This window comes from Pinus tabuliformis, chromosome 8 (assembly GCF_031772625.1).
Source record: "Pinus tabuliformis cultivar Carrire ecotype Pingquan chromosome 8, CPIR1, whole genome shotgun sequence".
In the NCBI taxonomy this organism is placed as follows: Eukaryota; Viridiplantae; Streptophyta; class Pinopsida; order Pinales; family Pinaceae; genus Pinus; species Pinus tabuliformis.
The window spans coordinates 1,312,664,648-1,312,691,586 of NC_142294.1; positions in this window are offsets into that span (position 1 = coordinate 1,312,664,648).

A 26,939-nucleotide genomic window follows, 5' to 3' on the forward strand; every position below is an offset into this window, starting at 1 on the left:
TGTAGTCTCAACTATAATCCAAATTGGCTTAATGGAATCTGAAGTGAATATGCAAAAGATCCAGAAACAAGTGCTATAATCAATAACCCTCCTCATAATTCAAAATTTGAATGGAAAAATGATATTTTGTGGTACAAGGGAATGATTTAACTAAGTCCAAATTCCAAATTTAAAGTTAAGGTTCTCAAAGAGACCCATGATTAATTGTCAACCGGACATGTAGGTTTCTTTAAAACCTACTATAATGCGCATCAATCATTCTTCTGGAAGGGTATGAATAATGATATTCAAAAATATGTAGCAAAATGTGATCAATGTTTGCGTAATAAAGGTGAGAACATTATGGCCCAATGTCTGCTCCACCCCTTAAATATCCCAAACCAAAAATGGGAAGAAATATCAATGGGTTTTATTGAAGGATTACCCATGTCACACGAGAAAGATAAAATTCATGTAGTAGTAGGCAAACTCACAAAGTATGTACACTTCATAGGAATGAAGAAATCAAATTCAACAAAAGAGATCGCCGAGATATTTTGCAAGAATGTCTACAAATTACATGGATTTCCCAAAGTCATTGTTAGTGATGGAGATCCCAAGTTTAAAGAGAATTTTTGAAAGGACATTTTCAAACATATTGGGACATACCTCAACATGAGTTATGCATATCATCCTCAAAAATACGGTCAAAAGGAAACTATCAATACGTGTTTATAAGCTTACCTTCGTTGTTATGCAACAAGAAAACAAAATAAGTGGGCTCAACGGTTACATCTCGCTTGCTGAATGGTGGTAAAATTCAACTTATCACACTTCCGCAAAGATGACCTCATTTCAAGCTGTGTACACATATGAACCTCCTAAATGGAAGGACTTGGCCATTTCCGAGACAAAAGTTACAACAGTTAAGGAGCAGTTAGAAGAAACCCAAAAAGTCTTTCAAACATTAAAATAAAATCTAAGTATTGTAAGAAATCGCATGAAGCAGCAAGCCGACCGACACAGAACAGAGAGAGAATTTGAAGGTTGAGAATGGGTATTTGTTAAACTTCAACCTTACAAGCAATTATCCCTAAAGCAAAAAGGAAAAAACAATTGGCACCAAAGTTTTATGGACCATATTATATTAACAAAAGAATTAGCCAAGTAACATACAACTTAAGCCTTCCGGGTAATAGTCAAGTTCACAACGTTTTCCATGTATCTTGTCTTAAAAGGGCAGGGGGTAAACACCAATCAGCACAGACAATGCTTACGATATTAGATGATGAAGGCAAGTTCATCTTAGAACCAAAATGAATTGTTACCACCAGGGAAAGGAAGTTGCGATGTTGAGCAATTAAAGAATACCTGATCGAGTGGAAGAACTTACCAGAAGAAAAAGCTTCTTGGGAGACAAAAGCATTTCATCAACAAGACCCATTGTTATGCATGCTTTGAGGACAAAGCATTCTTTTGAGAGGGAGGCAATGTTATGTATACAATTATTCTAACTTAATTAACTCCATTTTTAGACTAAGGGGTATGATCAAAGATCATGCCCCTCATGTAAATGGATCTTGGGCTCTATTTAAGCATGAGCCCTCATTCATTGTAATCATCCGTCAATTTATTAATAAACTATATATATATATATATATATATATATATATATATATATATATATATATATATATATATATAGATATATGTTTATTGTTGAGTCTGTCTACTCCAATCAACCACAAAATAAGTAATTCTCAAGTATGATTACTCTTGAATATTAATCTTGTCAAGTGGGGTTAATCAAGGAGGACATGTTAAGTGGACCCAAGAAGAGTTCACCAAACAATAGACAAAAGTACCACCTCCAAAAAGAAACGAAATCAAGATAAATCATTTCCTAAGGCAGTCATACCAATGCATAGATATAGAAAATCATGGCCACCAAATCAAGTACTTTGTATATCTATTAAATATGCATAAAGAGTGATAAGCATGGCCATGAAAAAATACACAATGGATTCATGTCAAAATACCTCAACCATGAGAAATACACAATGGATCTACATCTCGATATATATAAAGTACTAGAAGGGTATATGGAGCAAAGGAATAACCAAACTAATCCTCCATGAAGTACCAAAATCATGTGAGTAAGAGTGGTATTTTCCAACAACTAGAGCAACATCATTAAAGATATTATTGGAATGGAGAGAAACTTAACAAAGAGTATATTACCAACATAAATTGATGACGTTTCCACTCAAAAAAATATGTTTTCATAGATTGAACCGAGGTCTTCAAACCAATTACTGTGGGTACAAATTTATGACATGTGAATAAATGAGTTGAATTCAAACACAAGAGTAATAATTTGTTTACTAGTCATTGATGTATATCACTAACATGAGACATCCCACCATTGATGATAATGGGAGTCAAGGTACTAAGTACATTCTAACAAGTGCAAAAAGTTGGGATGAATTCAAACACTTATGGCATCTATAAATCAGGGGGAATGATGTATTCCCACTATCAATAATGATTGAATTTGCCATTAATGGCAACAAACCTCAAGTTAATAAATAAGACTCGAGATCTTGTTCCTAGATAAAATGAGTTGATGTTTATGGCAAAAAATGTAATGGAAGGAGGGTATTAAGGCAGCCCCCATCAACTCACATGAGTGAAACTATATGGCCAATTATTTGGTGGGAATAAAATGAAGAATTGTTAAGACCACCACCAAGTGTGTCTCTTGCATGCACCAAATGAAATAACATATAGAGAAGACCCTATGACAAACAACCAATAATGAAAGACATTGATAGAAGTGAGGAGTCCCACCAATGGTGCAAATGAAACCCAATGTATTGAACAAATCCCATTGTGTGAATATTTTCAAGGAAAGAAAAATCAGACATGTTTTCATTAAGAAAAAACCATGTTTACATCAATATAGATTAACATATATGCATCTTCTAGCATTTAACCCCATGGTATCTAAACACTAATACACTATATCCATATTTACAAATATTACTTGCACAAACCAATTCTTCTTCATGCCAAAAAAAATCACCAACCTAGGTGCTAGGAGACTCACTAAAAGAGCATAATAAAATTAATCGTGTGACAAATAACCATCATGAAGTAGGAAAATTTATAACCCCCAGAAAAAGTGGGTTGGAAAACCTTGGTATTGTGATGAAAAACAAAAATAAAAAAAAACTAAAAGAGTGGATCTATCCATAAACTCCAAAGGAAAAAATCGAAATTTATGTGGCGCCCCCTGCTTGTAGACTGAAAATTTGATGAAACCCAGATTCATTGAAAGACCTTCATTTGACAACATATCAACTACATTGTTGAATTCCATGTGAAAGTGGGAAAAAGTACCTTGTTGGAAAATTTCCAATGTGTGAATATATGTGTTGACATCGAACAAAAGGGAGATCATTCAATCAATGATCAATAATGAATGTCACTATTGAGCACAAGGTCACCTATCAATAATGAAAATAGGGCCAAATTTCTACTCTAGGTTTGACGTTCAATGTGTTGTAGTCAACGAGAGTAAAACTCTTAGTAAGAAGTAAATGGAGACCTTCTACACTGACATGAGTATATAAGAAAGATACTTGTTAACACTGAAAGTGCCTTGACAAATGAGAAGGTTGACAAACTGAGTCAGGAGACAATTGCAAAATGGTCAACATAGAGTTAATTGTCCTTGAACATAAGCATGAAATAATGGTGACCTAAGTATCATATTCTCAAGAATGGACTATGATATAGGCTAGCGACATAGGAGGCATCAATAGATTGTCCATATGATTGGAAGAGTAACCAATCAAATGAGTAAAAAAAACTCAAAAAACAAGGTTCAACCTCTTAAAGTCATAGTATAACTCAAACTAATGAGAGAAAGACTCATAACTTGGTGCTTTGTATAAAGGGTGACATGACTTGTGACTGCTTCCAACATTAAACTGAAAACTCACTTCTTCCGATCCCCTATTTTTTCAACTTTTCCATATTATAAAACCTCCAAAATGAATAAAAAAAATGCTAATATATGGTGGATACAATGAGTGTTGTGGGAAAGAAAACTAGTTTAAACACTTGGAACACACCTCTGCTTAATGCAAGAGAGGCGTACAATATATGGACACTCGGGGACTATGTCCTCCAAGAATAAAGGTGTTGATTTACAAAAGAAAAGGATGCAAGGCTAACAACTAATGATAATGCATAAGAAAAAGGGCATAAGAGAACAAGTTGACGTCAACATTAGGCTCAAAAGTGAAAATGGCCATAATAAGCTTTAAAAGGAAGTAATGAAACTTCATTAAAAAATCATGGTGGCACTGAAGAGGGGTCCCAAGCCTACTAACAAATTATAGCATGAGCATCAAATGGCTAACAAGGTACTAACTAGAGCACTCATGTAAATGTAGTATCTACCACCCACTTACAACATTTATAAAATGGCAATAAAGGTTCATATTACAAAATAGTGAAATTGATCCTATGGAAAAGATGAAAATCACATCTTAATGTCGAATGCAAGGTGAAAAATCCCTACCTTGTATGCCAAATATAGGAAACATTACCTACCACATTATATCTAATGTGAATGATAGTAATGAAAAAGTTTTGCAAAGTCACAAATTCTTATGTCGCACCTAAAATAAAAAAAAATATCGTTTAGAAGCCACTTGTTATAAGTTAGTCAATAGTTAAAAATCTAAAGTAGGGTTAACAACTATAGAGAAGTCAGTAAAACATTTTACAAAATAGTGAATAACTCATCTTCACCATTCATTAAACTTTTTATCAAACTGTTGGGTTGTGTTATATTCTTTCCACGACTAACCGACGTAGTTTAATGGGGGGGTTAGAGGGGGGCGGGTAGCCCCCCTCTACGGGGTCCGAGGCAGCGCCCCGAGAAATTTTTTTTTGGACCCTATATTAGGTTGGGCGAACCTACCTATGGTTTTGTGCATGATTTTCGCACATGGTATTGGACGCGATGGTTTTTTGGTCCATGGTATTGGATGCTTCGACAAGTATAAATATGTATTGTAACATTGAAAGGAACATAATGAAAAATCAAACTGGTAGTCCCAGTTTCGGGATCCAGAGAAAAATCTCTGTGCATATGTGTTTTATGGGTTATGCTCTCGCATTGTTTATTTTCTTTGTTTAAGAATTCGTATGCAGGTAATTTCTGTACAGGGTTAAAACCTACATTTGGTATCGGAGCTGTTTTGGCTTCAAGGGGACGCCTTTGTTGCTGAGGGGTTTCGCTCGGGCTTGTGGTAGACCCTGTTTAGTGGGAGATCTGCGAGATCGATTCTGGTGGTGAAAGAAGATGGCGAGCAGTGGAAAGATCGAGATTGAGAAGTTCAATGGTCAGAGTTTTGAGTTGTGGAAACTCAAGATGGAGGATCTGTTGGTCGATAAAGATCAGTGGATCGCGGTAGATCCGGGTACTAAACCATCGGGAGTGACCGATGAAGAATGGAAGAAATTGGATCGGAAGGCAAAGAGCACAATACGATTGTGTGTCTCAGATTCAGTATTGCTGAATGTATCAGGGGAAGCTACGGCAAAGGCTTTGTGGGTCAAGTTAGGGACTTTGTACCAATCTAAGTCTCTGGTGAATAAACTGTTCCTGCGGAAAAAGCTGTATAACTTGAGGATGAAAGATGGAGACTCGGTGACAGAGCATCTGAATGCATTTAATACTGTGGTAAGTCAATTATTATCTGTTGATATTAAAATTTCAGATGAAGATAAGTGCATCAGTCTATTGTGTTCTCTACCAGATTCGTGGGATAGTCTGGTTATTGCAATAGGTAGCAATGCAACTGCTTTGCAGTTTGATGAAATAGTCTCAGCCTTGCTGACGGAGGAGATGAGACGGAAGAATATGGACAACCAGAATGGTGATGCCTTGTCTGTACGAGGACGGTCCCAGAACAGAAACAAAAATAAGTCATCGAGTGGGAGATCTAAATCTAGAGGGAGATCTAAATCTCTAGGAAAACCTACAAAGGTGGTGTGATGGAAATGTGGAAAGGAAGGGCACTTCAGAAGGGATTGTAAATCTAAAGCTCCTGATAAAGGAAAGGGATCTGATGATGCTCCTTCTGCAGAGGCGAAAACCACCTCAGATGAAGGTGGGGATGTGTACTTGGCTTCTTCAAGTACACATGTAGATCATGAGGCATGGTTGATTGACTCAGGTGCATCCTTTCACTTCACTCCCCATAGAGAGTGGTTTTGCGAGTATGAGAAATACGATGGTGGTGATGTCTTCTTAGGAGATGATAGGAAGGCTAGAATCATTGGTCGGGGAAAAGTAAAGTTGAAGTTGCAAGGTGGAAGGGTTAGAACACTTCCGGGTGTTCTACATATTCCTGCATTGGCAAGAAATCTGATTTCTGTAAGCAAGTTGGATGATGCAGGTGTAAATACGGTGTTCGAGAAAGATACCTGCAAGAAACGAATCAAGTTGGATAGTAAATCTGAAAAGTGCATCTTTATTGGGTATAAGGATGGTTTAAAGGGTTATAAGCTTTGGAACCCAGTCACACGGAAGGTTGTGTACAGCCGAGATGTGGTGTTCAGAGAGGTAAAAGATGTTATTCAACATGAAGTCCAACCAAAGGAACCTGAGAAGATAGAGTTTGAGCCAAAGGAGGAAGAATCGGATTCTGTAGCAGAGGAGGAATCAGAAGATGAAGAGCCATAAACTCCGGCTGTGAGAAGATTAGGTCGAGAAGGAAGGCAGCCAGAAAGGTATAGTCCATCTGGTTTCAGTTCAAATTTTGCTTTGTTTGTTACTGATGATGATCCCAGAACTGTGAAGGAAGCAGTGGATTCAGAGGATGGAAAACTCTGGAAAGAGGCCATGGTTGATGAAATGGAATATTTGCACAAAAATGAGGCTTGGGATCTGGTAGAGTTTCCGGCTGGAAGGAAACCCATTGGCAGCAAATGGGTGTTCAAGAAGAAGACTACTGCAGAAGGAAAGGTGGAGAAATACAAAGCTCGGTTGGTAGCAAAAGGTTATTCCCAGGTGCCGGGAATTGATTTTGGTGATATTTTTTCTCCTGATGCCAAGGTAGCTTCTATTAGATTACTTTTATCTATTGCTGTTGCTTTTGATTTTGAGGTAGAACAGATGGATGTGAAGACAACATTTCTTCACGGGGATTTGGAAGAGGAAATCTACATGAGGCAACCTGAAGGCTTTGCGGTGAAGGGTAAGAAAGAACTAGTATGCAAGTTAAAGAAGTCTCTATATGGGTTAAAACAGTCACCAAGGATGTGGTATCAGAAATTTGATACATTTATACGGGGACTTGGCTTCACCAGAAGCAAAGCAGATCATTGTGTGTATTTTAAATTAATTGGTGACCGTGTTATTTATCTGGTCTTGTATGTGGATGATATGTTGCTGGTTGGAAATGACAAAGAAATTATCCAGGATTTGAAGACCCAATTGTCCTCCAAATTTGACATGAAAGATCTTGGTGCTGCAAACTATATTTTGGGCATGGAAATTAAAAGAGATCGGGCAAAGAGGAAGCTCTAGTTAAACCAGAGGAAGTATGTCGAGACAATACTGCAGAGGTTTAATATGCAGGATAGTAAACCGGTGAAGGTTCCTATTCCCGTAGGTGTGAGGTTATCTGCTGAACATTGTCCCAAGACACAAGAAGAGGAAGAGGACATGTCCCGTGTTCCATATGCAAGTGCAGTCGGTATCCTGATGTATGCAATGGTCTGTACTAGACCAGACATTGCACATGCAGTGGGATTATTAAGCAGGTTTATGTCAAAACCTGGGAAGGAGCACTGGACAGCAGTGAAGCGGGTTTTCAGGTATTTGCGTGGCACTAGTGATTATGGTTTGTGCTACCAAGGAAGACCAGGATTGGACAAAGTGTTGGATATTCATGGTTTTGTTGATGCAGACTGGGCTGGAGATCTGGATCAGAGAAGATCTACAAGTGGGTATGTGTTTAACCTATTTGGAGGTGCAGTCAGTTGGATGAGTAAGAAACAATCTGTAGTGGCACTATCAACTACAGAGGCAGAATACATGGCAGCCACTCATGCAAGCAAGGAAGCAGTTTGGTTGCAGAGATTGTGTTCAAGTATGGGGTTAGTACAGGGAGCTATAAGAATAGACTGTGACAGCCAAAGTGCAATTTTCTTGGCAAAGAACCCTGCTTATCATTCAAAGACAAAGCACATTGATGTTCAGTATCACTTTGTGAGGGATATGATAGAAGACAAAAAGGTGTTGCTGGTAAAGGTGGACACTTTGAAGAATACTGTAGATGCATTGACAAAATCTGTGAGCTCTGAGAAGTTCTCTTGGTGTAGAGAAACAATGGGTGTTTCAGGGCTGGAAAAATGACTAAGCTCTCCTGTGGAAAGAAAACAACAAGTGGGAGATTGTTGGGTTGTGTTATATTCTTTCCACGACTAACCGACGTAGCCCCCCCTGTCCGGGGGGTTTGAGGGGGGCGGGTAGCCCCCCTCTACGGGGTCCGGGGCAGCGCCACGGGAAATTTTTTTTTGGACCCTATATTAGGTTGGACGAACCTACCTATGGTTTTGTGCATGATTTCGCACATGGTATTGGACGCGATGGTTTTTCGGTCCATGGTATTGGATGCTTCGGCATGTATAAATATGTATTGTAACATTGAAAGGAACATAATGAAAAATCAAGCTGGTAGTCCCGGTTTCGGGATCCAGGGAAAAATCTCTGTGCATATGTGTTTTATGGGTTATGCTCTCGCATTGTTTATTTTCTTTGTTTAAGAATTCGTATGCAGGTAATTTCTGTACAGGGTTAAAACCTACACAAACCATGTGCATTTTGGTGTGAAATCCCTTGATTTTCAATTGGTGATATTCACAGACTGAATTGTTGAAATCATGGACTGCCTAGACCAGATAAATCCTCAAGTTTTTATCTTCAATTTGATTCCATTCATTTATAATTTTCTAAAGAAATTAAAGGTTTTAATTAATTTTAAAAAGCTGGGGTGCACATATGTGCTTCCCTTTGTCATAGGGAATGTATGAATGACCCTATATGCATTTGTCCTTGAGAAGAGGAGCATGTATACATGATTATTCCTAATTAAAGACACATATTCCCACACCCAACTTCAAAAAAAAGAATTGGACCCAAAAAACTTCTTCAATATTGAAAGATGGCTATCAAGGTTAGTGCATTTGTGCCAATTGTGAATGGGACCACCCTCAAATGAATATCAAAGGTATCTATGAAACACCTACAAAAGAACTAAGTTTGATACTCTATAAAGTACGATGAAGCGAAATCAAATAAATGAAGTGATTTATAAACAAAGGAACTACTTAAGAATCATACACCAAGTGTCAATATCAACTTCAAATTCTAATAGTGTTTCAACCATCAACAAGATAATTTTGAAAGCATTAAGAGTTTATCTAGATGAGGATTAAAGATGAAACAAGGGTTCATTCCTTCAAAAGGGGAACACCTTGAAAACCATTTTTGGTAGATCCATATTTCTCATGTATCACTCTACCCCTTTTAGTCAACCATTTTGCATGTTTGTTTCTCTTTCATCAATATTAAGGGTTACAATGCTAGGGTTGATACCACCCTAGTTCTGTTCTCTCAAATATTGCAAACCTAATTCACATGGGCTTTCATGCCACCTATACGAATTTAGTAGCTTGTATTTAGATTGTTACAATGGTCACTAATTTTATAGTACTTTTCTTTGGGAATTTGAATTTTGGAGCTTTTCAAGAGATTAATTAGAGGATAAATAGTTTTAGACTATATAGTAATGTTTGATATGTGTAACCTTGAGCATGAATTCCTTTCATACTCTTCTCAGAAATTTATGAAGACGTTTAAAATCTCTTCTTTTGAACATTGTCATAATCTTATTTTCTTTCTTCCATAGATGCAAATAGGGTGGACATTTATTTTTCATTTAAAGGATTCATGAGGCATTCTTTTTACAGTTGAGTCAGCTTATAAATGTTTGAATTGATAACAATATAATTATTAAGTGAGTTTAAATGGAGAAAAAAATTTAACTGTTTCTAACCATTATGTTAATCTCCAATCCTTTAAGATTTTATGTTCCTTTCTCACTTTGAATGTGAGTGCGAGATGGGGTATGGTTTCTGAATATCATATTATAATCTGTATTTTTCTCACACTATCATTCTTGTTGATGATTCTTGATTCCTCTAATAAATATTAATTATATTTAAGATAGAGGAGTAACACCTCTTTAAAAATGAAGGAGAACACTCTTTGGTTCCCCATGAAGGGTTCACTCAATGTTAATCCTTGTCTTAAGAAAAAGAGATCAATAATATTGTAGTCTAGGTGTTTTGTTACCAAATCCCATCAAAAAATAGAATGGCATGGTTCTTAATGCATGCTACTTTCTTTTAATTCTAGCATGGTATTTTGTACACTACGATATACAATTCAAGCTTGATTTTTGGAATTCTTCATGTTTGTTTCATTGTGGTTTCTATAATTATTTGTTGCAACTATATGATATCTTATCAATTGAACTACAAAAGGTTATATGTGTACATTCATTCCAATGTTTAAGAGATCTTGTGAATCCAACTAGATTGGTTATCAAAGTAAAAATCATTCAACAATTGAAAAGAGGCCTTTGTCGTTATTCTTTCAAATCTTCTAGTACTATTAATTATAATGTAGCCATTATTAATAATTATAGTGGATAGTTGTCTTCAATTAACCCTCTTCTATCCACAATTATAACCCATGCTTCCCATAAATACCTGATAGATATTCCCTCCCCAAGCAATCAACCTTCCTCCTAGACGCAATATTGCTTAAGCCCATTTGATGCAATTGAGAAAAAGATCAACTCTCATGTGATGGCCTTCTATTATGTGCAAATCAATGAACATATAACTCAAACATTGGAATCATATTCTATTTACACAATATGAGGCAACATTTATATGTATCTTCACTCTACATATATTGTGTGTCTCTTTTCTACGTATCCGCCACCCTCATTTTTTTTCTTAAACTATGGATGATTGCAGGGATGACTTGTCCATACCTCTTTAGGGATTTTACAATTTATTGTGATTGACAGTGATCAATTTACAAGATAACAAGCAACAATGACTACTTTCGCCCACTACTATTGTTGCAAATTAGCATTGCTGAGCATGCTTCTTGATCTTTCTACAAGTGCCATGTTCATGTGTTTTGCAATGCCATGTTTCTAGGCAATATATGCAATAGTTTTGTATCTTGTTTTTTTTAATGTGTAGTTTATGTACACTGAAGATCGATGGCCACTACATCCACGAAAATTATTCGGGCAGATCCACCTGAAAGGATCACTTCCCATCAATTCATTAGCAGAGCCTAACCTTGAGAGCACCGATGAGAATTGACCCTGCGACCTCCCATTGGCAAGGTGATTCTAGCAACAGGAACTCGACCAATTGAGTTAACCTTTGGGACTGCAGTTGTTTTGTGTCTTACAATCCCATCTTCTTTGCAATACCTTTTGAATTCTAAAGAAGTGAACTTTCGTTCATTATCCATTCTTAAATAGTTGAATGTTTTCCCAGTTTTCTTTTCTACCATTACTGAAAATTGTTTAAATGTATTAACACCAATTTTTCTTTTCAAAATATAAAACCACACTTTTTCTGGAGGAATCATCTATAAATGTTACAACATATGATGGTTCTTCAAAAGAAATAACAGGGGATGGTACCCAAATATCAGAATGAATATAATCAAGAGTTCCTTTACTAACATGACTACTTGCTTTAAATTCTTGTCTACATTGATTTCCAAATATACTTTGTTTGTAGAAATTCAAATTCAAAAGTTCCAAATTTGGAAGTAATTTATGGTTCATTTTTACCTATAGTCCTTTCTTGCTCATATGACCCCATCGTTGATGCCATAAACAAGTGCATTTAGCTACCTCTTAAGATGATATAGCTTATTTGTTGATCTAAGTACTTCCATCCAATGTGAAAATGTTTCTTGTCTTTGTAGCCTTCATGACCACTAAAGTGCCCTTGGACACCTTCCATCTTCAACTTGACCCATAAATTTATGAACTCCAGAATGCAAATCTCCCAAATAAATTATATTCTTCTTTAGTTTAGGCACATGTCTAATGTATGTTACTGTTCTTATAATACCATCAAACATTTTAATTTTGACACTTTCCACCCACAATCTTATATGAAATGTTATTACCCGTAAGAAAATTTCCACCATCAACTTCTTCATATGAAGAAAACCAATTTATGTGTGGACACATTTGATGATAATTGTTATAATCTAATAGCCAATATTCATAGTATTGAGGAATATTACTGATAGACAAAATTTCATCACTCACACATGAGTTTGATTCAACTGATTTTTCCTCCTTTTTGAAGTCATCTTAAGATTCTTGTATCTTCCAACAATCCTTCTTGAGATGCCCAACCTTGTTACAGTACCAACATTTGAGTTTTCTCTTTTTGACTTTAGACTTTGATTTGGATGTACCTCTCGACTTTTCTCCTATTTTTTGGATCGACCTCTAGACACCATTGCTTATGGTGTGGAGCTTTCAATACTTGATTTCCTCCTCATATCCTTAGACCAAAAATCTCCAACAATAGAATCAAATTCAAGAGTTTCAATTTAATTGAAGTTACTAAATTATCCCACAATTCAGGCAATGAACACAACAATGTCACTGCCTCATCTTCACCATTGATTTTAACATCCATACAATACAATTGTAAAATGAGATTATTAAACACATTCAAGCGATCTACAATTTTTCTACCTTCTTTCATTTTTCAAACTATATAGATGCCTCTTCATATAAATTTGATTTGTCAAGGACTTTGTCATGTAAATACCTTCTAACTTGGTCCATAAGCTTGCTATTGTTGCTTCTCCAATGATGTTAAAGAAGATATCATCAACTAGACATAACTAAATTGTACCGAGGGCTCCAACATCCATATTTTTTTACTCTTCATCAATTACTATTGCAAGTTTCTTTCTCCTTTTGTCTAATGCCTTTTATAACTTTTACCGCACTAAAAAATCCCTCATTTTAAGTGTCACACATTTAAAAGTTTTTTTTATCCATTAAAATTTTCAACTTCAAATTTAGTATTTGTTACATTTGCTATTATCCTTTACACAATTAAAAAATATGTATATACACACCTTACTTCACGAATTCAAAACCTTATTTTGAACTCCTTTTAGAAGCTTCATTTTATAGAAAAACCCACAATTTCTTTAAATACTTAACACACACACACATATTTGCGTGTCCATGCTTAATTTATTGAAAAATTCATTCATATATGTGTGTGTATCCCCCTAAAAAATATTCTCCACTAGTGTTTATTGAGTTCACCGAAAACTTTAAATAAACACTGCAAAATTTTAAAAATAGGTACATCTAATTTATTGCTTGCGGCTTTTAAACTGGACTTGGCTTCAACTTGCTCAAGATCTCTCTGGCTTTGTAACCATATGTTTCATTGACTCCACGAGTTTTAATTTGTGGCTAGGGTTTACTTATATTGCACATATTCCAAATTGGACGAGTTTTGATTTGTGACTTGGTTTTGTTGTTGCATTGAATTCTTTCTGTGTGCGGGCCTCCACTACGTGTTCCAAGGAGTCCTTTTACAATTAGGCTTACCAGCCTTCTCAATCTCTCGAGTTTCATAAATGAAATACGCATGGTTACACTAGTTTTGATAACTATTTTTTGGTTTCATAAACCAACACTCTTAGAGTAACTGTGACAAAATTTACTCAAGTAAAATATTTTTGTTTTTTACTTTCATTTTATTTTAATTAAATTATTGTCATAACTCTAACAATTGTTGGTTCTCCCTTTGAAGGAAAGAATTTTCTTTGATATGGTAAAGACCTATCATAACATCTGAATAATTATCAAGACCAACTTCACACGCCTTTACTCATAATAACACTAAATTATGTCTTCTTTCATATCTTTGGACAAATGCACTTAACACAAGTTTTAGCTAATGACTTAGGATGATATGATATAACCATTTCCATACAGATACATTTTTTCAACTTGACAATAAAATATGGAAGCAAGCTTTCAAATACATTGGCATCTTAGGGTAATTAGTGTATACTTAATATTCAAAGAAAACACCATAGTTGACTAAGAAGCTAGTTTCATAGTTTTGACAAAGAACCATATATTGTTGCTTAGAAACCACAGTCCATGTGTTATGAAACCAGCTCACAAAAAGATAGAAAAGAGAGATCCACGCCTTAGAATTCAGCCTCTTCGAGGGGGCAACCTCCTTTACATTACATAAATGAACAATTCTTGGATGATACAAATGAAAATACCTCCTTTCTATATATAGGAGTCTAATTGGTCCCAATACAATCAAAGCCTACATAACAATAATATTGTAGGGCACAACAATAACAATAGTGGGCTTCTATGTGGCACAATAGTAACAATATGGGCACTACATGGGTACATCAATATAAATAAGGGGTATAACTACAATAGTAATGGGGTAATCACTAGTATTATAGGGACCCAACATGCCCCTCTCCTTCAAAAAAGTGTTGTCCTCAACGCTTGAGTAGTTCAGGATACTTCTGCATAAAATTCTCATCCTCCCATGTGGAATCTTCAGCGGATAAGTTCTTCCACTTGATAAGATACTCTGAAATTGATCGATTTCGTAGCTGTCGAGTTCTTGTTTCTATGACTGCTTCCGGTTCCAATATAATTTTTCCTTCCTCGTCAAGTTCTGGCAATATTGTTTGAACTGGGAGCTTGTCGCCTATAACCTTCTTTAAACATGAAACATGGAAAACTGGGTGCAATCGAGAAGCTGCAGGAAGCTCCAATTTGTATGCCATAGTACCAATCTTTTGCAACACCTTGTACGGACCATAATACTTTGGTGATAATTTATTATCCTTCTTAGCTTGCTTGAGGGACATTTGCTTATATGGTTGTAGCCGTAGGAATACCCAATCACCTACATCAAAACTTCTTTCACTGCGATGTTGATCTGCCTGTTGTTTCATTCTATTCTGTGCCAACACGAGGTTATCCTTTAAGAGTTGGAGGACTTGTTGTTGATGTTCGATGTGATGTTCCACTGCCTGAACCTTAGAATTTTCTCTTAAATATGATGTGATGGATGGTGGTTGATACCCATAAAGTGCCATAAATGGGGTCATTTTTGTTGCTGTATGAAAGGAAGTGTTATACCACCATTCAGCCAGAGGCAACCATTTGACCCATTGTGTCTGTTTATCAGATACAAAGCAACGAAGATATCCTTCCAAACATTTGTTTACTATCTCAGTTTGCCCATCAGATTGAGGATGATAAGATGAGCTATGAGCTAACTGAGTACCAAGACAAGAAAATAATTCTGTCCAAAAATTTCCAGTGAAAATGGGATCTCTGTCACTTACAATAATCTTTGGGTTTCCATGTAGCTTTTGAATTGTTTCCATAAATGCAGTAGAAACTGTACTGGCTTTAAATGGATGTGATAATGCACAAAAGTGTGCATACTTGGTAAGTCTGTCAACTACCACCATGATGACACTCTTTCCCTCAGACTTGGGTAAACCTGTGATAAAATCCATTGAAACCTCCTCCCAACGTTGGCTTGGAATGGATAAAGGTTGTAATAGACCCGGTGTCTTAATTGTTTCAACTTTATTTTGCTGGCAAACCAAACATTCTGCCACAAACTTTTGAATATCTGATTTAAGGCCATCCCAAAAAAATTCCTTCTTAACCCTGTGGTAAGTTTTTAAAAATCCTGAGTGCCCTCCTAAGGGAGAAGTGTGCAATTCCATAAGAATCTTTTGTTTTAGCTGGGAATTCTTACAGAGGTATAAGCGATCTTTGTACCATAACGAATCATTTTTCCAGCTAAATGTATCAGACGTACTGGAATCTTGTTGTAGCTTTCGAATAAGTGCCCACACTTCTTCGTCATTCTTCCATTCCTCCCTTGCTTCATTTATCCAATCTGGTTGGATAATAGAAATAGCGCACAACAATGCTTCCACATCCTCATCCTTTCTTGAGAGTGCATCTGCCACCACATTTTGCTTCCCTTTTTGTAGATGATTTCAAAGTCATAACCCAACATCTTTGTGACCCACTTTTGTTGCTCTTCAGAGGATAATCTTTGTTCTAAAAAGTATTTAAGGCTATCATGATCTGTTTTTACCTTGAAGTGTCTTCCCATTAGGTAGGGTCGCCATTTCTTAAGTGCATGGAGTATTGCCAACATTTCCTTCTCATAAATAGCTTTTCTTAAAAACTTTCCCTTGATTGGACGACTTTCAAAAGCAATGGGTCTTTCATCTTGCATTAGAACAGCACCAATTCCATTTCCTGAAGCATCACATTCCACAATAAAGGTTTTTGTGAAGTCCGGTGTAGCTAAGACCGGTGCTTGGCACATTGCCTCTTTAAGATGTTCAAAGGCCTTTGTTGCTTCCGGAGTCCATGAAAATGCATCTTTCTTCAATAATGTTGTTAGAGGTGCTGCTATTCTCCCATAATTCTTAACAAACTTGCGATAATACCCTGTCAACCCAAGAAATCCTCGCAGATGCTTTATGGATGTGGGGATTTTCCATTCCTTAATGGCTTTAATTTTGCTAGGGTCTACCTTAACTCCTTCATGAGATACAATATGACCCAAATATTCCACCTCCTGGACTCCAAAGAAACATTTGGATCTTTTTGCATATAATTGTTTCTCCTCCAATAGTTGTAGCACCCTGTCAACATGTTCAACATGATCCTTCCAAGACTTGCTGTAGATTAGTATATCATCAAAAAATACTAACACAAATTTTCTAAGGAATGGTTTGAAAATTGAATTCATCAAACCTTGAAATGTTGAAGGTGCATTGGTAAGGCCAAAAGGCATGACCAAAAATTCATAATGACCCTCATGAGTTCTAAATGCCGTTTTCGGAATGTCTTCAATCTTCATTCTGATTTGATGATATCCTGAACGAAGATCCAACTTGGTGAAGTAAATTGATCCATGCAATTCATCCAGTAATTCATCAATGACAGGAATGGGGAACTTATCTTTAATAGTGAGCTTGTTGAGCTCCCTATAATCCGGACACATGCGCCATGATCCATCCTTCTTGTGCACCAATACTACTGGAGTAGAGAAAGAACTTTGACTCGGTTGAATTATACCAGCCTCTAGCATTTCTGCAACCATACGTTCAATTTCACTTTTTTGGACATAGGGATATCTGTACGGCCTGATGTTTGGAGGAACACTTCCTGGAATCAGATGAATAGCATGATCATGATCACGCATAGGTGGGAGACCTTTGGGAGTCTCAAATACCTTGGAATGATTGTCCAGGACTTTTTGGAGATCTGGAGAAATAGATGATTCTAATGTGGAAACATCTAGCGAACATAATTGTGCAATTACACCTCTTTGCTCCTTTTTAGAAGCTTTGTCATACCATTAGAGCTGATTATCTTTCCTGGTTTCCCTGCAATACCCCTTAATTCAACTTCCTTTCCTTCCACAGAAAATTTCATGAAAAGTTCTTGAAAATTAAAAGCTATTGTACCCAAGGATTGTAGCCATTGGACTCCTAGTACAACATCAGCACCTCCCATTGGAATGGAAAGCATTGGGCTAGTCAATACATATTCTCCCATGGATAGCTTGATATTATGGCACTTTCCAGAGCAATTTATTGTTCCTCCATTTGCAATCATCACTTGACACTCTGGTGCTGGATATAGGAAGCAATTCAATTCTTTTGCTACCCTACAATGAATAAAATTGTGGGTGCTTCCTGAATCAATCAACACTATTACCTTTTTCTTCTTGATTTGTCCTTCTATCTTGATGGTTTGAGGAGTGGTAATTCCCGCCAATGCATTACAAGATATGGTCGGATTTATTTGTTCTTCATCTAGGCTTTGTTCCTGGAATATATCCTCTTCTTTTGACCTTTCTTGCTCCTTTTCTTCTTCCTCTTCACAATCTATGTAGAATAATTTCTTCTCAGCACACTTATGACCTTTTGTGTATTTGCTATCACAATTGTAACAAAGCCCTTTTGCTCTTTTTTCTTCCAATTGTTGTGGTGTCAACCTTGTAGGTTGTGGAAGACTATGGGCAACAACACTTCCATCTTTATAGTTGTGAATGGTATGCTTCCTAGTTGCCATAATTTTGCTTTCCATTTTTCTTGCTAACCTGAATGCCTTCTCTAATGAATCAGGTTCCCAAAGGCGCACATCATGTTGGATATTATCCTTTAAAGACCCTATGAACACATCAATCCTATGCTCCTCTGGAATATCTTTTACCCTTATGTTCAATTTTTGGAACTCCTCAATGTGCTCCATTATTGAACCCTTTTGTTTGAGACTTATCAATTGGCTAAAAAAAGTGTTGCTTTTTGTATCCTCATAATGTGCTATCAATTCTTCCGTAAAAATTGCCCAAGTGATAAATTGTTTACGAGAACAAAGCCATTGATACCATACAAACTGATTTGGTTCCAAATATAAAGTTGCCATACGTACCTTTTGTGTGTTTTGCACATTATTGAGATCGAAGAATTGCTCCATCTGTAATATCCATGTGGCGGGATCCTTGCCATCAAACTTCCTCATATCGATTTTTGGAACATGGTGAGTCTTCGATCCAACATTAGCGTCTATGGTATCATGATTAACATTTCTTTTGTTCTCATCATGAGTTTCCTTTACTACCTTTTCACCATTAGTGACACTTTCTTGTAGCAACTTCTTCAATTCTTCCATATCTGTCTTCAAATCTATCTTCAAATCTGCCATGTCTCTCTTCAAATCTGTCTTCAAATCTATCTTCAAATATGCCATGTCTCTCTTCAAATCTGTCTTTGAATCATCCATCTTAGCTTCCATGCCCTTTATCTTAGATTCCACGCCACTTATCTTAGCTTCTGTTAGCTTTTGTGAGCGTGACATTTGTTGCACTTGTTCTTGTAATTTTGATATATCATGTAGCATTTCTTCTTCTTCTTCATGAGTCATGCTAGAGCTTTCAGGTTCCTTACTAGGTGTTTGCATTTTCTTTCCTCGGGGCATCAGTTACCGATAATAATGCTTTACTATGCCCTTTGAATTCCTTTAAACCAAGCTTACACAAAAATTTAAAAAAAAAACTACACACCTTTTTTCACTTTATAGAAGCCTGATATTGAATCTGATGTATCTCTGTAATTTTGAATCATCCAGTTCTGAAATTGCTACCTGTAGTAGCCTTTTGCGTCCTCTTTCCAATGCCACAAGTCTGAGCCAAATTGGATTCTCCAAGGAAGAGTTATGTGAAATCTCCCACAGTGACTTGCTTTTAGACTGGTTCAGTAGAGCGAACTTGTACGACGTGCCACGAGTCACTGTTTCAACCTTTGAATCTAAAACACACATACAAGAAACTAATGTCTGTCCTCTTTCTGCACCTTTTTACTAAGTTTCAATCCGATCCTCAGAGAGAGAGTTATGACGATTTTTCCCAGGTCACCTGTTTTGAATGTAATTCAGGAGTCTGCAAAAAGGCCAACTTCCTTAGATCATATCTCCGAAAATATCGCGCGAAAATCTCTGAAATTCGGACCCAAGGTTCAGCACCAATTATTCTCAAATGGGTTTTTTTTGTGACTTCTGAAACATCACAGAAAAAAAGTTATAGCGAAAATTCCACAATGACCTGTTTGGAGCAGCGAAACCCTAGAATCCAAAGCTCTGATACCAAATGTTATGAAACCAGCTCACAAAAAGATAGAAAAGAGAGATCCACGCCTTAGAATTCAGCCTCTTCGAGGGGGCAACCTCCTTTACATTACATAAATGAACAATTCTTGGATGATACAAATGAAAATACCTCCTTTCTATATATAGGAGTCTAATTGGTCCTAATACAATCAAAGCCTACATAACAATAATATTGTAGGGCACAACAATAAGAATAGTGGGCTTCTATGTGGCACAATAGTAACAATATGGGCACTACATGGGTACATCAATATAAATAAGGGGTATAACTACAATAGTAATGGGGTAATCACTAGTATTATAGGGACCCAACACCATGCATGAAGATTTGGGTTATAAACAAGGCAACATAAAAAATGAATGAAAGTAAACTCCTTGGACAAATTTTGAATAGACTTAATTGTCTTATTATTCATTTTTTACTTACTATACACCCAAGTGCGAACACATACCATGTTTTGGAATTCTTACTCAACGAATGTGGGTTCTGTAAGTATGATCTTTCTTCAAATGTGAAATATATACATTGGCACCGTGACACAAGATTAATGAGGAACTTGATTTGACAATTATTTTAATTTACAAAGGTCTAACTAGGACATAATTTGTGTTTGCCATGTATATATATATATATATATATATATATATATATTATTAGTGTAAGATCTTAGTGAAATATTTTAAATGGATAAGTTTGGATTGTAAAGACATTTTTATTATAAGAGAACAACTTATAGTTATAATTAATTAAGCATTTTATGAACAAAGAATAAATGAATAAGAAAATAAAATAAAATTAATGATCTTCATAATGTTAAATTAGTTATATTATGCAAAGTAATTATTTCAAATGTTATAGGTATTAATTTAAGAGTTACTTGGGATATTATTTACATTCACATAAATAAGCATATTTATAAAGAGTTATTGCTCACTTTTATTTATCCAGTTCTTTGCGTAAATTTAGGTAGCAGTAAAAAAAACAAATGTAAATATGCCAATTTACCATGGTTGGTGCCCACCAAAATTGATGCAAGTTGTTGAACAATTTTAGGTAGGAGAATTATTGATGTTGTATTTAGAAAGAACCCAAATATATGACCAAGAAAGTTGCATGGATTAGTATAAAAATCTAGACATATCTAACAACTTCACTAGAAATGGAGTAAGTAACTGCTATAGGGATTAATGCACGGGTGGTTGTGGATGAATTACCCTCTCGGGCCTTCCTGGGACCTAAGGAAAACTATTTAATATTAGTTGCGATTGTCACAAAGAAACACACATATATTTATATTAATCCGTGATTGACAAAGCAAAAGGAGAATGATTACCTCACTCCTTAGTGTAGCCCTGCTGGAGAACTCAATGTAGCGAAGTGGAAGACCTCTCTGCCAACTCCTAGAGCAGAACCTGCACATAAACAAGACAAATCGTAATCCTACAAAAAATAAACCTTGATAATCAAAACATCAATATATAAGAATATAAGCTAGCATGCATGTAAGCTACTTATTAATCATGGAATCAAATCAACATGTAAAGGACTACAATATCGAAACCATCAAGTAGACAACACATAAACATATCTATATTATTAGATAGAATAAGAATGTTTACAACCATCTTGGCTGGATCAAGCCTCCTCTAATCCTTCAGCTCCACTCTCTCTCTCTCTCAAATTCTTGGTAGCATAACAATACTAAAGCTCTTGCAAGGAAACTTTGAATTGTTGTGCACATTCTATGCTAGTGCAATTTGTTATGTATCATGAATTTCTAGTAATATAATGGTTGTCACACTTCAAGATATATATTCTTTCATAGGTCAATGATCTAGAAAAACAAACCACACTTGCAGGAAAGTTTATTGCACGAAAAGTAAATCACACTTGCAAAAAAGAAACACACCAATTACTTAGAGTGACATGTTCTAACATAATGGTTTCTTGTAACAATGATGCAATGGTGCATGCCTAGGATGCAATGTATGATAAACAAACAACCTAGAAATAATATCAAACAAGACACAATTCTCAATTGTAAGCTATTGCTAAAAACAAAATAAAAGTGAGCTACAAATGAGTTGCAACAACAACTAGATTGTCTACAAAAATGAAAATCCATCTGCTAGCCATTAATCCTATGATTAGTCCCTAGAATTACGTAACCCGGAGTTGCAGTAGCAAGTAATGTGATTACAACATTAACAAATATTAGAATTGTAACATAAGGAAATTAATTGTGTTGCAACAAAAGGAAATTATGAGTTGCAACAAAAGGAAATTAATCAAAGTTACAATGAAATGTAAATCAATTAACAACAATGTAACTAATTGTAATTTAACCAGAGTTGTAAGGACTAATCTACTTGTTAATGCTAACTAGTTGTACCAATTTAAGAAGGGGTCACTACCTCTTTAGATGAGATATTATAAAAGCTTTAAGCACATGATCACAAGATAGATATTGAATGAGTGGAACATAGGAATCTTTCAACTACAACAAACAAAAATCGTACAATAATCAACAATAATTTCTTTTGTTCTTCTCCTCTCCCGAACTTCGAAGGAAGTTGGTTATATATACAAATGTGCTAATGTCTAAACCAAGTGATAGATTATATGACCAACTTGAGCAAATAAGGTGACACATCTTGTTACAGCAATATATTTAGAATTTGGTAAAATTTGGGCAAAAGATGACTTAGGTTAGTTGGGAATTATTGGTAGTTGAGTTTTTCTTCATGATTGGTCACCCACTTGCCTCCGTCACCTTCCATTGTGAGAAACACATGTTTGTTGTATAGCTAGAGCATTGACTGTCAAGCTGTTGTAGTGTGACAAAGTTGCAATAATGTAAAGTCAAGGCATTCATGAGTTGCAACAACTTTGTTGGTCTTGGATGAATTGCAACATTTCTCTCAGTGATCACGCTGGAGTTGCAATGTCGTAGAGAAGTTTCAACAATGGGATGGAAGAGAGTTGTAGCACTCTGCCTATCATGGTTTGTGGAGTTGCAACACCATTTGGAGTTACAACTAGAGTTACAACAATGTGGAGGAGTTGTAACCACTGCCCTTTTGCTCTTGTATGACAATATTAGTATGAAAGATGACAATTTCACAATATAATGCATAAGAATAAGTGTAAAAGTGACAAAAACGAGATTAGTCATACCTACACTAGGAATGGAGTAATAGTGGATGAAAAGTGCATAAAGAGGTGAGGGAAAGTGGAAGAATTATATAAAAAAATTTACATATTGGTGTTGACAATATGCCAATTTGGATATCTATTACCTTCCCTTTTGTTGATTCTTACAGTTCTCTCCATTTTCATTTTTTCTAAATATCTACCTAACAATGTACGTCAAATATTAGCACAGGTTTAGGAGGTTTTCTAGGATTGAGTTGTTGGTATTAAGAGTATGTACAAGTATTTATCATAGAGAAATTATGATTGATATAAATAATATGCATATATTTTACATGGTGAAACCTAGATGATTTGTCAAGGAAAACTCCATAGACAAGGCAAGGATTTAATTATTAGGAGAATATTTTTACAATTAGGCTTACCAACCTCCTCAATCCCTCGGGTTTCATAAATAAAGTAGGTATCATTACAATAGTTTTGATAATTATCATCTTGTTTTTTGAACCAATACCATTAGAGTAGCTATAACAAATTTTACTTGCGTAAATTCATTTTTTTACTTTCTTTTAATTAAATTAATGTCATACTCTAAGAATCTCCACCTTGAAAACAATTTCTTGATACCTTGACCTTGCCAAAGTCCTTCCATCGCCTCTTCTGTAAGCCAAGAGAAACCAAACACCATCATATCTTCTCTAACAATATTGTTTTTTGTAAACATGTTTGCACAGTTTTCTTGAGTGTGGAAAGTAGTTTATATCAATATGCTTAGTATTACCATGATAAAATGGATTTGTAGCCAAATGTATAACAATTTGACTATAATAGAATATAGTGAAGTTGTTATGAATTCTTCCAAATTCACCTAGAAGACCCTTCAACCAAATTGCCTCTTTGCAAGCATGTGAGACAACAATGTACTCTACCTTTGTGATCACTAAGGTGACAATGATAAATATCTCTACAAGGTGGAAACATAACTCAAATTAGACCTCTTGTCTAAATCATCTGCATAATATTAATCAATATAGCGACATATATAGTCATTACAACCATTAAAGGTGATGCCATGATCACTATGCCTCTAAGATACCGAAGCACCCATTTCACTACATGCCAATGTTCTTTTCCTAGATTTTCCAAGTACCTACTGATAATACCCACTGCATGTTGCGTACATCAATCTTCCTACTGCATTAGAATAAGATATATAAGAAATATAATATTTTACTTCCTTACTAATGGGAAATAGACTTGGAGAAATCTTAAAACGGGAAGCCACAAAGGGATATTTATAGGTTTCACATTATTCATCCCAAATTTTACAAGTAATTTCTCAGCATACATTTGTTGTGAAAACCCAAGGTTGCCATTTTTCATGTCTTTGTGTATTTCAATGCCCAAGATTTGTTTTGGTGCTCTTAGACCCTTCATATAAAATGTCCTAGCCATTTGAGCCTTCAACTTGTCGATCTCGTCCATTCTTTTGCTTGCAACATGCATATCATCAACATATAACTCTAAGATAATGAATATACCATTCAAACTTTTGAATTACATACAATGGTTATACCCACTTCTAGTATGGTTTTAATTCATAATGAAGGAATCAAATTTCTTGTACCATTGCCTGGGTGGCCGCTTTAGGCTACACAATGATTTCTTGAGCTTGTAAACTAATATTTTGTGATGTTCCACATTTTATTTATTTATTCCATTTATACCTTTTCATTCAATCTCCATGTAGAAATATTATTTTCACATCTAATTGCTCTAAATCTAAACCAAGCAAAGCAACTAGTGCCAACATAATACAAGTAGATACAAGCTTAACAAATAGTGAAAATATTCCATGGAAATCTATACCTTCTATTTAAGAGTAACCTTTTGCAGCCAATATGGTTTTATACCTTTCAACATTACCATCAACTCCTTTCTTTAAACTGTAGACCGAGTTACATTTGAAAACCGTTCTATTTTTAAGAATTCCTAACAAGTCCCAAGTTTTGTTCTTCTCCAAGGCATCCATTTCTTCTTTCATTGATACCTTCCATTTGGCATTTTTGATATCATCTATTGCTTCTTGATAATAAGAAAGATCCATATCATCAATAATCGAAGAAATAGATGAAATAAAATCGGTATAACTTTCAAGAGGATTTCTCTCCCATGTATATCTTCTAAGTGTTGGTCGTGGAATTTCCACATTTTCTTAAATATATTTAGCATCTATGGATTATTTATCATTATAAGCTTCTTCTTACTTCCTTGTGACTGTAAATGGTTGGGTTTCCAACTGAAGTTTTTGAATTAATGGTCCTTGTTTGTGTACTTGTTCTTGTTTCAAAACATCTTCTATACTGTCTAATTTAATGAGAGGAAATTCATCAAATATCACATCTTTGATGCTGATGATTTTATGGGTATGAGGATCCCATCGTCTATATCCTTTAGCAGCATCATAATAACCAACAAATATACATTTTTTTGATCCAAGGTCTAGTTTAGAACATTGATTCTTAGGAGTAAAAACATACAATTCACAACCAACAAATTTTAAGTTTGAATAATCGCAGAATGAACTGTCTATACCTATTTAGGAATTTTATAATTTATTTCTATTGATGGTGATCAATTTACAAGATAAGAAGCAACAATGATTGATTCTACCCACAAATCTTGTTGCAAATTGGAATTGTTGAGCATGCTTCTTGCTCTTTTTAGAAGAGTCATATTCATGTGTTTTGCTATGTCATTTTGCTAGGGTGGATATGTAGTGGTTTTGTGTCTTATGATATTGCAATACCTTTGAATGCGAAAGAAGTGAACGTGCCTTCATTATCCATTTTTAAATATTTGAATGTTTTGCCAATTTTTCTTTTTACCATTACTCTAGATTGTTTAGATGTATGAAACACATCAACTTTTCTTTTCAAAACACAAAAACACACTTTTTTTAGAGAAATCATTTATAAATGTTACAAAATATGATGATCCTACAAAAAAATAGTAGGGGATGACCCCTAGACATCATAATGAATATAATAAAAAATTCCTTTACTACTTTAAATTTATTTCTACAATGATTTCCAAATATACGTTGTTTGTAGAAATTAAAATTTGGAAGTAATTTGTGGTTCTTTAGTACCTGTAGTCCTTTCTTGCACATATCAACCAATCGTTGATGCCATAAATGCATGGATTTAGTTGTCTCCTTAGGTGCCATGGCTGCTTCATTGATCTGAGTACTTCCACCCGACTTGTAAACATTTATTGTCTTAGTAGCCTTCAAGACTACTAAAACTCCCTTGGACACCTTCAATGCTCTCTAACTTGACTTGTAAACATATGACCTCCAGAACACAAATCTCCCAAAGAAATTAAATTCCTCTTTAGTTTAGGCACATGTCTCATATCTTTTTAATGTTCTTATAATACCATCAAACATTTTGATTTTGATACTTCCCACTACATCAGTCTTACAATAAATGTTATTTCCTATAAGAACAATTCCACCATCAACTTCTTCATATGAAGAAAACCAATTTCTATGTGGACACATACGATGAAAACCACCATAATGTAACAACCACTCTTCACAGTATTGAGGAACATTACTGATAGAAAAAACTTCATCAATCACACTCGATTTTGATTCAATTGAATTTGCCTCTTTTTGTAGTCATCCTTGCATTCTTGTCTCATCCAACAATCCTTCTTGAGACCCCTAGTCTTGTTATAGTACCAAGATTTGAGTTTTCTCTTTCTGCTTTTGGACTTTGGGTTGGATGTAACTCTCGACTTTTCTCCTCTTTCCTTGGACTAGACTCTAGCCACCTTTGCTTTTGGAGGAGGTTTCAATACTTGAT